Below are 16,145 nucleotides of genomic sequence, written 5' to 3' on the forward strand. Positions count from 1 at the left end.
TTGAACAAGGGAACCTCATTTGCTATCCTCCAGTCTTCTGGGCCTACTCCTGTAGACAAAGAGGACATAAATATCAAGGCCAATGGCTCTGCAATCTCCTCCCTTGCTTCCCGGAGAATCCTAGGATAAATGCCATCAGGCCCAGGGGACTTATCTATTTTCACCTTTTCCAGGATTTCCAACACCTCTTCTCTACATACCTCAAAGCCATCCATTCTACTTATTTGTGACTCAGTATTCACATCGACGACAATGCCCTGTTCCTGTGTAAATACTGAAGAAAAGTATTCATTCAGTGTCTCCCCAATCTCTTCCGCCTCCACACGCAACTTCCCACTACTATCCTTGACTGGACCTATTCCTACCCTAGTCATTCTTTTATTCCTAACATACCTATAGAAAGCCTTAGGGTTTTCCCTAATCCTACCGACTAAGGACCTTTCATGTCCCCTCCTTGCTGCTCTTAGCTCTCTCTTCAGGTCCTTCCTGGCTACCCTATAACTCTCAATCGCCCCAATTGAACCTTCACGTCTCGAACATGCAAGTCCATTGAGACTATAATATAGGAACGCCAGGAGGACACTGAGCTCAGCGAGTGTGTAAAGCAGTAACATAACGAATCCAATCAGCTACTCATTCCTCTCACACAGCAATTGGAGCAGATCTTTTACAGCCTTGTGCCTATTACACAGGAATTGTGAAAGGGAACATGGAGGTTATAGAAAGGGAAGGGCTTCGAAAAGCCAGCTTTACTCGGGAATGAAAAGTTGTGAGAAAACAATTGGAATTGAAGACACGTTGTTAGAATCCGTTAAGAAGGAATTAATAACAGAAGATTTCCAAAGTCAAGCCACAATCCAGCACAGTCAACATAGTTTTATGAAGGATAAATCATGTTTGAATGATCTGACTAACTTTCTTTAAAAAAAACGCAATAAGCAAGGTGGATAATGGGGATCCTATAGATGTATTATATCTGGACTTGCAGACATCAGTGCATAACGTGTCTCGCAAAAGATTATTACGCAAGACAACAACACATGGGGTGAGGAACAATTTTCTTGTTGGGGAAGAGGATTAACTAACCAGTAAAAAACATGATATGGAGTCGCTGGTTTTGGACTTGGTTGGACAAGGTCAAAAATCAAACGACACCAGGTTAGAGCCCAATGGATTTATTTGTAAACACAAGGTTTCATTGTGCTACTCCTTCATCAGGTGTAAGAGAAATAGGAAAACCTTAAACATGGAAGTTTAAGGAAAAGATCAAAGGGTTGGACAACTTATGCACATGAATTGTACACACATAAGATGGCTCGCAAATACTTCATCAGTTATAATGGAGATGCAAGTTTGATTGATTATTATGCAAATCGCAGAATTTATTTCAAGTCATTGCCTGGAAATACCATCAGGTAAATGAAGTAACACTTGCGGTCAGACAATTTATTCTAAGCGGGAGACCTTGTTTGGATGCTGTCTGTCTTCACCTGGAGTCAGAGTAGTTTTATTTACAAAGTAGGAGTTTGTAAAATATCACATTGACTGACTGTCTACAAATTGTATGTTTTTGGAACAAAATAAAATGCATCTGCAAATACAAATCTTCAAATGCAAATTCTCCCAGCAAATTTATATGTGCATATATGTGTGTGTGTGTGCATATGTGGAGAGAGGGGCGTGTCTGTGTGAAGGGGAGAGAGAAAGAGACACTGTGTATACATCAGAGAGAGTGAGGGATATTGTGTGTGTGAGTGCAGGAGTTAGAGAGAGAGGCTGTGCATGCATGTGTGCGTGTGGCAGAGTGGAATGCGCGTGTGCGCATGTGAGAGAGAATAAGGGAGAGTGTGTGTGGAGCGGATAGGGAGAGTGTCCATCAGTGTATGTAACGGGGAGAGTGAGAGTATGTGCGTGTCCAGGTGAAAACATGGACAGAAACATGGACAGATACAGCACATCCGTTTCCCCACACACTCACTCCATGGTTTCAGAGCGTCAACTCTCTGCAGCATCTGCTCCATTTGGTGTTCATGTTACTGACCCAGATGCGGTAACTACAGTCCCCATGCTCCATCCAGAGTTGGGTCAGCAAATCCTCAGGCCTCCCTGAATGTCTGACGCAGCTCACAGCACAACCTCCAGCAAACCATGCCCTGCCCCTCCACTAACTTTTCAATAACTGGAGTCAGTCAGAAGCCGCTCTGCTACAAGCTAGATGCCTGTTCCTTAATAATTATACTCGAGGATTTTACTCGTGTTACTGACCGCACGATCGATTGAGAGACAAACAAAGGCGTTCCGTGGGCAGGCGCATACGAAGTTTCAAATACGTGAGCCAGAACTGCTGGAGCCCTCTTGTCCATGGAGCACCACATGGTATACATCGGGAAGTGAACAACAGCCTGACACACCATTTCAACGTTTTGAGATTCACCATGCCAGCTCTCAATGCAAGAGGGAGTCAAAAACTAAGGCCAGAGAAAGATACAGAAAAAAAACAAATAATTTATTAACTGATAACTTGCTGACAATATGGATAAGGAGATGGGCGGTTTGGAATAACGGGATAAGGGAGACAATGGTGGGTCCAATCCCAAGAAGGCAAACATTGAATGGAGACATTACCAGGTCCACCAGAATGGTCCATTGCCTCAAATTCTGAATCTGCCTCACAGAACCACCCCAGACACCATAAACTGGGGTAAGGTAACGGCTAAAATGGAGAGCTGTGCAGATAGTCCAGTTTATCTATCTGGACTATAGATAAACTACTCCATAAACTGGACTATCTGCATAGCATGAGGAACATTGCAAACCTTTGCCAGGATATTGTAACCCTCTACCACCACCCTCTGCCTCCTACCTTTGAGACAGTTTTGTATCCAAATGGTTTTCATATGAACCAACCTTGTTAAATAGAGGACCATGTACAATGTTATTCAACGCCTTACTGAAGTCCACATCGACAATGTACACCACTTTATCTCAATTAATCTTCTTAGTCGCTTCTTCAAAAAAATCCCAGTCAATTCAGTGAGACAAAATATTGCTTGCACAAAGTCATGTTGACTATCCCTAATCAGTCGTTACCTTTCAAAATGCGTGTAAATACGATAACTCATAATCCCCTCTAACAACCTACTCACCACTGACGTCAGGCTCACTGGCTTTTCCTCATTACCCTTCTTTAATCCTTTAAGTAGTGGCACCATGTAGCTAACCTCCAGTCTTCTGACATTTTACCTGTGGCTATTGATGATAGCAAGAGGCCCAGCAATCACTTCCCTAGCTTCCCACAGAGTTCTACCGTCCATCTATTAAAAGCCAGGACATTTTCCTTCTTTTGCATGTTTTAAGACGTCCAGCAGCTCCTCTGTAATACAGACACTTTTCTAGATGTCACTACCTATTTCCCAAGTTCCCTAGCTTCCATATCCTCCTGCACAGTAAATACTGATACAACATATTCGTTCAGTACCTCACCCATTTCCTGTGATTCTGCATATGGGCAACCTTGCTGATCTTTAAGGATGTCCTATTGTCTCCACAGTTGCTCTTCGTTCTTGACGTATTTGTAGAATTCCTTTGGATTCTCCTTAACTCTATTTGCCAAAGCTATCACATGTCCCCTTTTTATGCTCCCAATTTCCCTCTTAACTATACTCTTGTTGCCTTCAGACTCTTCTAGTGATTCACTTTAAATCAGGAATTAAGAGGCTAATGATGACCATTTCGATTGTCGGAAAAATCCATCTGGTTCACTGACAGGCTTGAAGGAAACAAACTGCCATTCTTACCTGGTCTGGCCTACAAGTGACACCAGACACACAGCAATGTGGTTGACTGCTAACTGCGCTCTGGCAATTAGGGATGGATAATAGATGCTTGCCTAGCTAGGGACGCCTTCATCCCGTGAATGAATTTTAAAAATCCCTCAATTTCTGCTGACTATACCTGACATATGCTTCCCAACTGACCCCCTTTTCTGAGAATATCTGTCCCAATCGAATTCATAATTAATATCATCAAAATTGGTTTTCAACAATTTAGAACTATTAAGTTTTAGACGTGGTTCATCCTTTTCCATCTATACTTTAAAACTAATAGAATTATGATGACTTGCCATAAAGAGCTCCCCCAATGATACCTCAACCACCCCCTCTACACTGCCTTATGTCCCAAGGGTAAGTTGAAGTTTAGCTCCTTCTCTGTGATTCAGAGCATTGGTCAAGCTGCTGCAGCATTGTAACTGGGAATGGGGTCAACAGAGTCTTCGACTCATTGGGTTGAATCTAACAATAATTTGTCTCAGTGACATTTTCATTGAGTGTGACTGAGGGATTTTCTAAACGAAGTTGAACTAGTTTCCTGGTGCTATCATATCTAAGTTAACTAATTATCTACCCACCTAACCCCAAGGTAACCCTCTCATTCAATGCCAGCCCGATTCTCCCACCCATCATGGCTGTAGGTACTCAGCATCACCCGTATATCCCTGGATATTCCGTGATCCCTGGCACTGGTGCCATCTTTAAAGGCCAATGGGCAAACGGTTGAGCATTTTCTGCTTGGAGCTGCACTGCACAGTTTACCCCGAGCACGGCGGAGAGGGGGCAATTGCACCACGGTTTGTCGGCAGGGGCACAGACGTCCTGATGTATGAGCTAGAAGTGACGAGGACCATTCTCTTCCGAGGGCGGGGGGGGGGGGGGCGAGAAAGGTAGAATTCCTTTAACTTTCAGTGCTGGATGCCACTGAGCCTCCGCAAAGACGCCTGAGGCTTGTTTCTGTAGTGCCGTGGTCATCACGTTCGTCTTGCGCGCGAAAGGTTCCCCAGTTCGAAACGGGGCAGAAACTGCTTTGTTTTTCAACTGCAGCCTTTTACATGGACAAGAACGGAGCTCTCTTGCTTGCTTTCCCATCTGCAAACCTGCCTTAGAATTTGCTGGAACAAATCTGCTCTCGTAGTGAAATGTAATGCAACTCCATTTAAATACTGTGCAAAACGTTGTAAAGTTTTTCTCCAACCTGGTTCTGATCATATGCCATTCTGTTTGAGAGTGTAGTTACCGCCTTCTGATCCTTCCACGAAAAGCAGTGCCGCATTTGCATTCCTTGCGCAGGCGGCTCGGTTCAAAGACAGGAAAGAAGCAGATGCGCTGGTGTCACAGAACACCACGAATTCCTGAACTAGTCTGTTTGTCAAATGTACCCCAAAGTCGTCTCTGAAAGACCTCATTTGCCAGCTGCCTGTCGTTATTCAACGTGCGAGAGTTGGCACCAGAGATCCTGAATCATGTTTTGGATCAGTTCTCACGTTAGTGGCTCATTCAATCAGCAACAGCAATAAAAGAAATTACACTCTCAGAGGAACCTCTGGACCTGTGCTTTCATAGCGTCGCTAGTATTAAGGTGCGCCCCGAGATCTAAGCCACGTTGGAAATGAAACGGAGGAATCGACAGAGAGGCTACAGAATGACATCGCATCCATTTGGTTTTCTTTAAATCACTGACGAGCAGGAAAATGTAAACGGGGAGGGCGAGTGGAGAAAAGAGGTAGTTGTAGCTCTGGTGAAACTCCTTCTTTGTGATTCACTCAGCCACAAGAGACGTGCAGGTGACTCAGGCGTGAGCGCTCTTCACATCGAGAACAAAAAGCACTTAACTGCATGCAGTAATGCGGCTGGTAGTGTGGCCGAGCGGTCTCAGGCGCTGAATAGAGGTTCCGACTCCCGCCAGAAGCGTGGGTTCGCATCCCACCGCTGCCATTTCGGCTGATCGACTCCAAAGACGCAGCTTGTTGAAAACAGAAGAAAAATGGGTCTGCTTCACGGGGAATGAACAGTGGTGTGGGAAAGTGCCGAATTTGCTGAAGTGTCTGTACTGTCATGAGCGTGTTCACCTCCCGCGTGGAAAATTGCAAGCGCCTCTCCTGTTGCTTTACGTTCCAGGCAAGTTGAATTTTTACTGGAACCGAATGGAGACTGTTATTTCATCGCTGTTGTGAAACAAAGTCCTACCGTGACTCGACTCGTCGTTATTTGGTTTTCTGGCCAATGAGAAAATCGTTCCAATGAATTTCGATGTCATATGTTATTGAATTTCTCCCATTTCCTTCATCTCCGTCCTGGAGACATCGGAAGGGAAAGGTAATCTAATCGAGACTGTGATTGGTGAAATTCACTTTTTATGGCCCATTCTTATTATGTTCTATCTTACTCTCTATTCAGCATTGTCTGGGAAGTGGTGGTGCACTCAGTTTGAAAGAGTAGTTTGGAATTGCCCTGTTGTTAGTATTGAGATTACTTTATGTCTCATGCCCCCGGACTGTCTCACATTTAGCATTCATGCTCACTGTGTCTGAAAATGCTTTTGGTTTGCCAGTTTTGTTTGTGTTCCGTGTTAAATGCTTTCTGTTTTGCGATTCGCTCAATACATTACGAATTAACAGGGTTTCTGAGCTGCAAAAATCCTCAACTGAGAATTTGGAAAAATTTCCCGGAGTATGGTCAGTCGGAGCAAAAGTAAGGAAGTCGTTCGTTTCTGCAGTGTTTCACAATGCTACCTTTCCTGTGAGCAGTCGAACAGACTAAATGATTGTGCCACAGATTGCGACGGCAAGCTCCGCTAAAATGTAATCCTTTAAAGATATTCAATAAGGTATGACATCGAAATTCATTGGAACGATTTTCCCATTAGCTAGAAACCCAAATAACAACGGGTAGAGTCACCGTAGGACTTCGTTTCACAACAGCGATGAAATAACAGTCTCCATTCGGTTCCAGTAAAAGCTCAACTTGCCTGGGACGGCAGAACTGTTTGCGATTTTCCGCGCGGGAGGCGAACACGATCATGACAGTAGAGACATTTTGAAATATTTGGCAGTATCCCACACCACAGGCGACCAGAACTGCACACAATACTCCAAATGCGGTGTAAGCAACACAACGTTATTGGGGTACACCGTGTGGAAACAGATACTTCGGTGTATCTCGTCCATGCTCACCACATAGCCAAAATTTAACAAGTCCCATTAAACAACGAGCTATTGGAAACAGAAAGGTGAAAGTTCGAATAGCTTCAACTTTCAGAGCTGAATGCCACGGAGCCGCGAGGCAGATGGCTGCAGCTGGTTTCTGTGGTGTAGTGGTCTCCTGTTCACCTTACATGCGAAAGGGTCCCGAGTTCAAAACCGGGCAGACACTGCTTTGTTCTTCAACTACAGCCTTTTACATGGACAAGAACGAAGCATTCTTGCTTGCTTGCTTTCCCATCTGCAAACCTGCCTTCGAATTTGCTTGAACAAATCTGCTCTCGTAGTGAAATATAATGCAACTCCATTTAATGACTGTGCAAAGCATTGTAAAGTTTTTCTCCAACCTGGTTCTGATCATATGCCATTCTGTTTGAGAGTGTAGTTACCGCCTTCTGATCCTTCCACGAAAAGCAGTGCCGCATTTGCATTCCTTGCGCAGGCGGCTCGGTTCAAAGACAGGAAAGAAGCAGATGCGCTGGTGTCACAGAACACCACGAATTCCTGAACTAGTCTGTTTGTCAAATGTACCCCAAAGTCGTCTCTGAAAGACCTCATTTGCCAGCTGCCTGTCGTTATTCAACGTGCGAGAGTTGGCACCAGAGATCCTGAATCATGTTTTGGATCAGTTCTCACGTTAGTGGCTCATTCAATCAGCAACAGCAATAAAAGAAATTACACTCTCAGAGGAACCTCTGGACCTGTGCTTTCATAGCGTCGCTAGTATTAAGGTGCGCCCCGAGATCTAAGCCACGTTGGAAATGAAACGGAGGAATCGACAGAGAGGCTACAGAATGACATCGCATCCATTTGGTTTTCTTTAAATCACTGACGAGCAGGAAAATGTAAACGGGGAGGGCGAGTGGAGAAAAGAGGTAGTTGTAGCTCTGGTGAAACTCCTTCTTTGTGATTCACTCAGCCACAAGAGACGTGCAGGTGACTCAGGCGTGAGCGCTCTTCACATCGAGAACAAAAAGCACTTAACTGCATGCAGTAATGCGGCTGGTAGTGTGGCCGAGCGGTCTCAGGCGCTGAATAGAGGTTCCGACTCCCGCCAGAAGCGTGGGTTCGCATCCCACCGCTGCCATTTCGGCTGATCGACTCCAAAGACGCAGCTTGTTGAAAACAGAAGAAAAATGGGTCTGCTTCACGGGGAATGAACAGTGGTGTGGGAAAGTGCCGAATTTGCTGAAGTGTCTGTACTGTCATGAGCGTGTTCACCTCCCGCGTGGAAAATTGCAAGCGCCTCTCCTGTTGCTTTACGTTCCAGGCAAGTTGAATTTTTACTGGAACCGAATGGAGACTGTTATTTCATCGCTGTTGTGAAACAAAGTCCTACCGTGACTCGACTCGTCGTTATTTGGTTTTCTGGCCAATGAGAAAATCGTTCCAATGAATTTCGATGTCATATGTTATTGAATTTCTGATTCACTCAGCAACCAGAGACATGAAGGTGACTCAGGCGTGAGAGCTCTTCACATCGAGAACAAGAAGCACTCTAGGGCAGTTAGCACCTCTTCCGGAGAGGGGGGTGGGGTGAGGTAATTACCTTTTGACTTCTGTTACTATGTTCAGAAACTGCCTTTTAGATTGAGGTGAACAGAAACTGCATTTATTAAAACACCACCATGGAATTTAGCAACATTTTTTGAGTCGCTTCTCGTCGATTCCCACACAGGTTTCCAACTCAGTTGGTATCCATGTGGCTCATATCCAGGTGTGAACATCTCTGCAGCAAATTGCACGGTTAAGGCATAAAGGCAAGGAAAGTGGCATCTCGAACTGGCTCCAAGGTCAGAGCATCCTCACAATGTGATCTGTCGTTCTCGGATTGTAATGCTACCTCTGCTTTTAGGGTGGAGGACATTCTTTGGGACTCTTATTCTGCAAAACAGACACAGTGACTGAAACTATGCTGCACGGTATGATGTGGAACACAGCTTTGTGCATTTTCCCTGTAGTCCTGTGTGTTTCATGTTCCATGTAAAAGTTGTCCTGTTTTGAGCAATGGGTGAAATCGTTTAGCAAAGCGAGAATCGAAATTGCAGTAATGTCAAGCAGCTCATGGTTTCTTCACCAAATCATAAGCGATCATATGTTCTCACACACTCACAGATACATTTGTAGCTGAAAAGAGTCTGAGAAGATAGACTCAGTTTACCATTGATATTTGTCTGGATTGATTGGCTATCATTATCTGCTGCGAAATTGATATTGTAGACGGGCACATCCCAGCAGCTCTGCGAGTCGGAGAGGGATCATGGAACCCTTTTCACGTGACTTTGCATCTGTTGTTATGCAGGAGCACAATTGGAAGTGCAAGACAAAGGAGGGGTTTGGCCCGCTCGTAGTGTGGCCGAGCAGTCTAAGGCCCTGCCTCCAGGTTACAGTCTCGACCAGATCGTGGTTTCGAATCCCACCACTGCCATTGCTGCTAATCAACTCCAAAGCTGCAGCTTGTTAAAATGCTGTTTCAGTCCCCAGTGTATTGATGTTGAAAACAGAAGAAAAATGAGCTTGCTTCCCGGGAATTAACTGTGGTGTGTGATAGTACCAAATATTTCAAAGTGTCTCTGCTGTCATGATCGTGTTCATCTCCCGCACGGAAAATCACAAACAGCTCTGCTGTTGCTTTATGTTCCAGAATTCCTGAAGAAGGGCTTATGCCCGAAACGTCGATTCTCCTGTTCCTTGGATGCGACCTGACCTGCTGCGCTTTTCCAGCAACACATTTTCAGCTCTGATCTCCAGCATCTGCAGTCCTCACTTTCTCCTTTCCTGTGAGCAGTCGAACAGACTAAATGATTGTGCCACAGACTGCGACGGCGAGCCCGGCTAAAAAGTAATCCTTTAAAGCTGGTGTAAGCATCACAACGTTATTGGGGTACACCGCGTGGAAATAGATACTTCGGTGTATTTCGTCCATGCCAAAATTAAATAAGTCCCTTTCCCCAGCGTTTGGCCCCAATCCCTCTCAACCCATCCTATCCAGAAACTCACCCGATTACCTTTGCAATTATCTGAGTGTAATAATCTCCTCCACTTCCTCCGGTAGCTCATCCCATACACGCACAACCTTCTGTGTAAAAAATGTTCCTCAGGTCCTTTGTCAATTTCAGCCCACTCACCTTAAACCTATGCTCTCAAGTTTTCAACTCGCCCCAGCTTGGGTGAAACACGCAAATACTCAGTTTACAACCCTTCCATAAGATCATGTTGCAGCCGTTACGCTGCAGGGAAAGTCGTCCCAGCCTATTCCACCTCGCCCTACGGCCCAAACATTGACGACATCCTTGTCTATATTTTGTCATCAAAATCAAGTGTCTATTTTTTTTACGTTTTAAAGATGTCAATTACGCTGGACAACAACGAGCTATTGGAAACAGAAAGGTGAAACGGAAAATGGCTTCAACTTTCAGTGCTGGATGCCGCTGAGCTGCAGCACAGCTGGCTGAGGCTCGTTTCTGTGGTGCAATGGTCATCCCGTTCGCCTAACACGCGAAAGGTCCCCAGTTCGAAACGATCATACAACAATTCATCAACCAGCGTGATCACTGACTTGCCAACTGTATGAGGTCTTCCAACTTTCTTCAGTAACCGCAGCTTCTGTACACCACCACCTACGCTTTGCCCAGTGCCCTTTGTTGCTCCCAGGTCGCAGCACATTTCTTCTTCCTGAGTTTATGAGCCTTGTGTCTGATCTGTTTAATAATCCTTTTCTATCACTTCTTCCCATCACCTCACAATTCTGAACTTACGAATAAAATAAGGCGTTAGGCCAAATGTTAAACAAAGCCCATGGAGTCTGTTACCCACTATTCGACGAACTCATGGTTGACCTGATCATCTTCAACTCCTTTCTGCTCTCTTACCTCGACAAAGTTTCATCATCTTTCTGATTAACTATCTGGTACAGTTTGTAAATACCCAGCAACACAGTCTCAGCAGCGGTTACGGAAAAATTCCACAAATATTTTGTCCTCTGAGAAAATAAATTACTCCTCATTTCTGAATTAAATAGGCAATATCTAATTCTGAGATTATGTCCTCTGGTGCTCTCCTCACAGCAAAGGGCAAACCACCTGCCCGTATCTACCCTGTCAAGATCCAAAGAATATTGAACGTTTATAACTGTTGTTACGTGATTATAAAGCTCCGTTTCACCTCTTATCTTTCAAGGAGAATAATCGCAGCCTAACCAATCATTCCACGAAGCTCAATTTTACACAGAGTTGGCAACACGTTTGTAAATCTCTGCTGTCCCTTACAGCGTCCTTACATATTATTAAGACAGGTGGAGAAATTTCGGCGAGGAAATAGGTTGAAATTTCAGGTGCAGACAGGAATTAGAACTTGAAATCAGGAATCGATTGGAATCGGATTAATCCACAGAAGGACCAAATACAGCAATGATAACTCTGACAAATGAGAATCTGATCATATTCTCTTGACATTCAATGGCTTCATTGTAACTGAATTCCTCCGTGTAATCATCCTGGGAGCTAGTATTTCGGAGAAATGGAACCTGGCCGCCCATATAAAGAAGTTGTCGACAAAAAACATGTCCGTCGGTCGACTTTGTTTGATTATTAACTCAACTCTTGTCTGCTGAAGCCTACGTCGTCCGCAACGCACAAATTAGATGTTTAACAGAACTCTCTCCATTTGCCTAGGTGAGTGCAGCTTCAATAACACTGAAGGAACTGGACATCCTCCACGACAATACAGTCACTTAACAGTACATTGTTCAATACCTGAATATTTATTCCCTTAACTGCTAAGGCCCAATTGCAGCAGAGTGTACCACTTAGAAGATTAATTAGGATAATAATCCAGGCCTTGTTGACAAAGCTTCAAAGCTCAAAAACTGTACCGACTACAAGGACAAGGTTGAAGATGCACTGAAAATTCACCATTTGCGAATTACCTTCCAATGCACCTTCCAGCATGACTTGGAGAGGAATCAGTGCTAAGTTTATTGAGTGGTGAAGCGGTCTTGTTGGGCAAAGATATATACTTCAGACTTCTATCTTTTATCTTACAATTTTCAAAAATGTTGATTATTGCATTGACCAGACTTGTGCTCATTTCTTTAGTTGTTTCCAAAACTGGCTGTTGCTAAAGATCGAATATCATCTACAGTCTGTGGTCAACAACAGAAAATATCCGAAAACCCTCTCGAACAACTGATCTGCCTGTCCAACAATCTTTAGGGATCTGTGAATGTTCACTTCAAGATCTCGTTGTTCCTGCACACAACTCAGAATCCTCACTGTTATTGTTACAACTCCCCAAATTCATTTCCACTTATTGGTCTGGATTCAATTCTATTCGCCGTTTTTCCTTTCCACCTGATTGATACATCCCTGCGGACCCTGACGTTATTCATCATAATCAACTACACGACTACGTATTGTCAGTAAACTTCTAAATCATGACTCTGACAACTAAGTTTGAATTATTGATCTACATCAGGAAACAGTGGTACTTCACTGGGAACAAGCATCCAAACATGGTTCATTTTTGGATCGAATGAACACCTGCAATAACAGCAGAATTGGACCCTTGCTGTCATTTGTGAAGCTGATGGTGACTCTGCAGGTTGGTCTCCTGACTGATTCCTTCTCACATATTGGAGTGGTGAATGACCTGTCCACATTGTGACTGAGCAAATGAGTTTACACCTCCACGGGTAATTGAAAACCTTCCTGCATTCCACCCCCCACCCCCGATTCCCCCGCCCCCCAAAGGACCTGACTTCTTGGCGATGTTGGTGTCATTTTCTCTGTTTAGATTGGATAATCAGTTGAATTTGAGTCCACACAGAGACAACTCCTAATTTTCCCCGTCATCCAGGTTTTTTTTTTATCCTTCCTTATTCTCCCACAGAGTTTATCCATCATAGTCTGAACAGCATTTGCTGTTCATTCTTAATTCACCTTGAACTAAGTCAGGGGGGATTTATGGGTGAACTGCACTGTTGTGGGTCTGGCAACATAAGTTGTCAAGTCTCATTAAGGATGGCAGATTTCCCTTTCGAAGGGACATGAATGATTGGGATTTTAGCAAATTAAAACTTTGTGTCTCTGTTCCTCTGATCGGGTTTATATTACAGATTTTATTCATCAAATTTAAATAGCAGCAGCTGACATGTTGCAGAGTTTAAGGATTGCTAGCCCCGTATATCGCCACTACATTTGCAGATGACAGAAAGATTGGTGGAGTAGCCAGAAAGCATAGGGACTGTCAAAGAATGAATGGGAATATAGATAGACAGAAGATTTGTGCGGAGAAGTAGCAGATGGAGTTCAATCCAAGCAAATGTGTAGCGATGCATTTTAGGAAGTCTAATTCTGAGGCCAACTATACTGTAAACGGAAGAGTCTTTGGTAAAGTTGACGACCAGAATGATCTGGGAGTTCAGGTCCTTTGTGCCTTGAAGGTGACTGCACAGGTGGATAGATTGGTCAAGAAGGCATATGGCATGCTTGCCTTCACCGGAAGGAGCATTGAGTATAAAAGCTGGCAGGTCATGCTAAAATTGTGCAAAACTTTGGATTGGCCGCGTTTAGAATATCTGTACATTTCTGGTCGCCAAATTACCAAAAGGAAGTGGACGTTTAGGAGAGAATGCAGACAAGGTTTACAAGGAAATTGCCTGGTATGGAAGATGGTAGCTCTGAAGAGAGGTTGAGTAGTTTCCTTTTGTTTTCATTAGAAATAACGAGATTGAGGGGTACTGGTTGAGGTCTACAAAATCATGAAGGGTACAGACAGGGTTGATAGAGATAAGCTTTTTCCCAAAGTGAGGACTTCAAAATGAGTGGTCACGCGTTCAATGAGAGACGTGAAACGTTTAAGGTGATAGACATGGAAAGTGTTTTACACAGAGGGTGGTAGGTGCTGGAATGCGTTGCCAGCAGAGCTAATAGAGGTAGGCCAGATAGGTTATTTTAAGGTGAGCCTGGACAGATCTGTGAGTAAGTGAGGAGCAGAGGGATACAGATGCTTAGGAATTGTGCGACAGGTCAAGACAGTTGATTTGGATCGGCTGAGGCTAGGAGGTCCAAAGGGCCTGTTCATGGGATGCAGATTTTCTGTGTTCTTTGTTCTTCTTTGTTCACTAAACTACCAACTCCATGCTACATTGCTCCATCTCAGAGAATGACATTGTCAATTCTGATTATTACAGAGGGAATGAGAATATGACATGTGGCTATGTCGAAATGAATTTGATGTATGCTGGATTGGAGGATTTACTGGAAGCAAGAGGCCGATGTGGAGACGATGTGATCAAAAACAGCTCTTCATGTAAAAGTAACAAAACGGTGCATTGTTTAGGAAAATTTCAGAGAATGCTTCCAATTCATCGACCTCTCGTACCTCCAGCATACTTCTGCTGAGTAAATCTGCAGTGCAGGTTAATGCTGCTAGTGTATCTTAATAATCTACTAAACGGTGACAAATATGTCCTTCCTCCCACCTTTGACCAGGAGCACTCCCAGCTTTGGCATTTCTTGCGCCTCTGTGACGTCATAGAAGAACCGCGTGCTCACCTACAAACAAGTCAATCCATTTCAATACCACGGTCATAACATCAATTCTCATGCAGCAGCTTTTACTGATATGGTCAGAAGTTATTGGAACATCAGGCTCAGGAAAAGGAAACAGGGCAGCACGAAGGAAAATATACTTTTTTTAGATTAGATTAGATTAGATTACAGTGTGGAAACAGGCCCTTCGGCCCAACAAGTCCACACCGACCCGCCGAAGCGCAACCCACCCACACCCCTACATTTACCCCTTACCTAACACTACGGGCAATTTAGTATGGCCAATTCACCTAACCTGCACATCTTTGGACTGTGGGAGGAAACCGGAGCACCCGGAGGAAACCCACGCAGACACGGGGAGAACGTGCAAACTCCACACAGTCAGTTGCCTGAGTCGGGAATTGAACCCGGGTCTCTGGCGCTGCGAAGCAGCAGTGCTAACCACTGTGCCACCGTGCCGCCCACAAACTTTATTCTAAAAGACCCATTTCTACATCATTTGTTTCATTTGCTCATTCGGCTCTATCTAAGCTATTGTGTGCAGGTCCTCCCCCTTACACCACCGCTCTCATATCTGGAATACACAGCTCCTGTTGCAGCTTTAGATCAGACAGTGAAGGATTCTCTCAGGCGCTCTGTCAGACTACATGCTCCTTCACACAGATTTCCAACTCGGCACATGGAACAAGCAAATGTGTGAATATTGGGGGTTCAGGGTAAGCTTTCCCCTCTGCTGGTCTGCAGTTTTGGACTTGGTGACGTACATGACTTCGTGCCATTTTGAGTCTTACTGTGCATTCTTCCTACTTTACAATTTAAACTGAAATTGAATTTATTCTTTCATAACATTTTTACATCTTCAGTATTCATGGAAATTGTGCAACGTGTTCTTGGATGTAGGAATGGTGAAGATTATTGATGAATGCAATATGTTTCATGTTACTTGCATGACTTTTCAGAAGGAGGTTCGTGAACTTTCATTGATTCGAATTCCGTGCCGAATTGATGCCGATCAAAGGAAAAGCCCTGTGACTGCGGCAATGTAACATTGTCTGTAAACAACGCAGGAACCAACAGAAACCCATTTTTCAATGAATTCAATTTTGCACATTTTCGTGTCCTTTCCTGAACCTGATGTTTCAAAACCCACGAGTTGATGTCAGTTTCACCTGGCCTGTGTCAGTTTTAATTTCAGAACCACATGGTTCAGGGGTGCCATGGTGGCTCAGTGGTTATCACTGCTGCCTCACAGCAGCTGTAGCCGCAGTTCGATTCCAGCCTCGGGTCGCTGCCTGGAGTTTGCACGTTCTCCCCCTGTCTGAGTGGGTTTCCTCCCACAGTCCAAATTAGTCATGGGGAAATGGTTCTGCGTGGGTTTCTCTTCGGACTTGTTGGCCCGAAGGGCATGTTTCCACACGGTAGGGAATCTAATTATCACAGCAAAATTAAAGCAGTTGAGTAAAAGTTCCCAAGGTAGGAGTAGGCCACGTGACAGCTTTGCTGTCTGCGGCTTGAGGAGCGCAATGTGTCAGTGCCTGGTACTTAAAGGTTCCTAAACT

This window comes from Chiloscyllium plagiosum, chromosome 8, assembly GCF_004010195.1.
Source record: "Chiloscyllium plagiosum isolate BGI_BamShark_2017 chromosome 8, ASM401019v2, whole genome shotgun sequence".
Lineage (NCBI taxonomy): Eukaryota > Metazoa > Chordata > Chondrichthyes > Orectolobiformes > Hemiscylliidae > Chiloscyllium > Chiloscyllium plagiosum.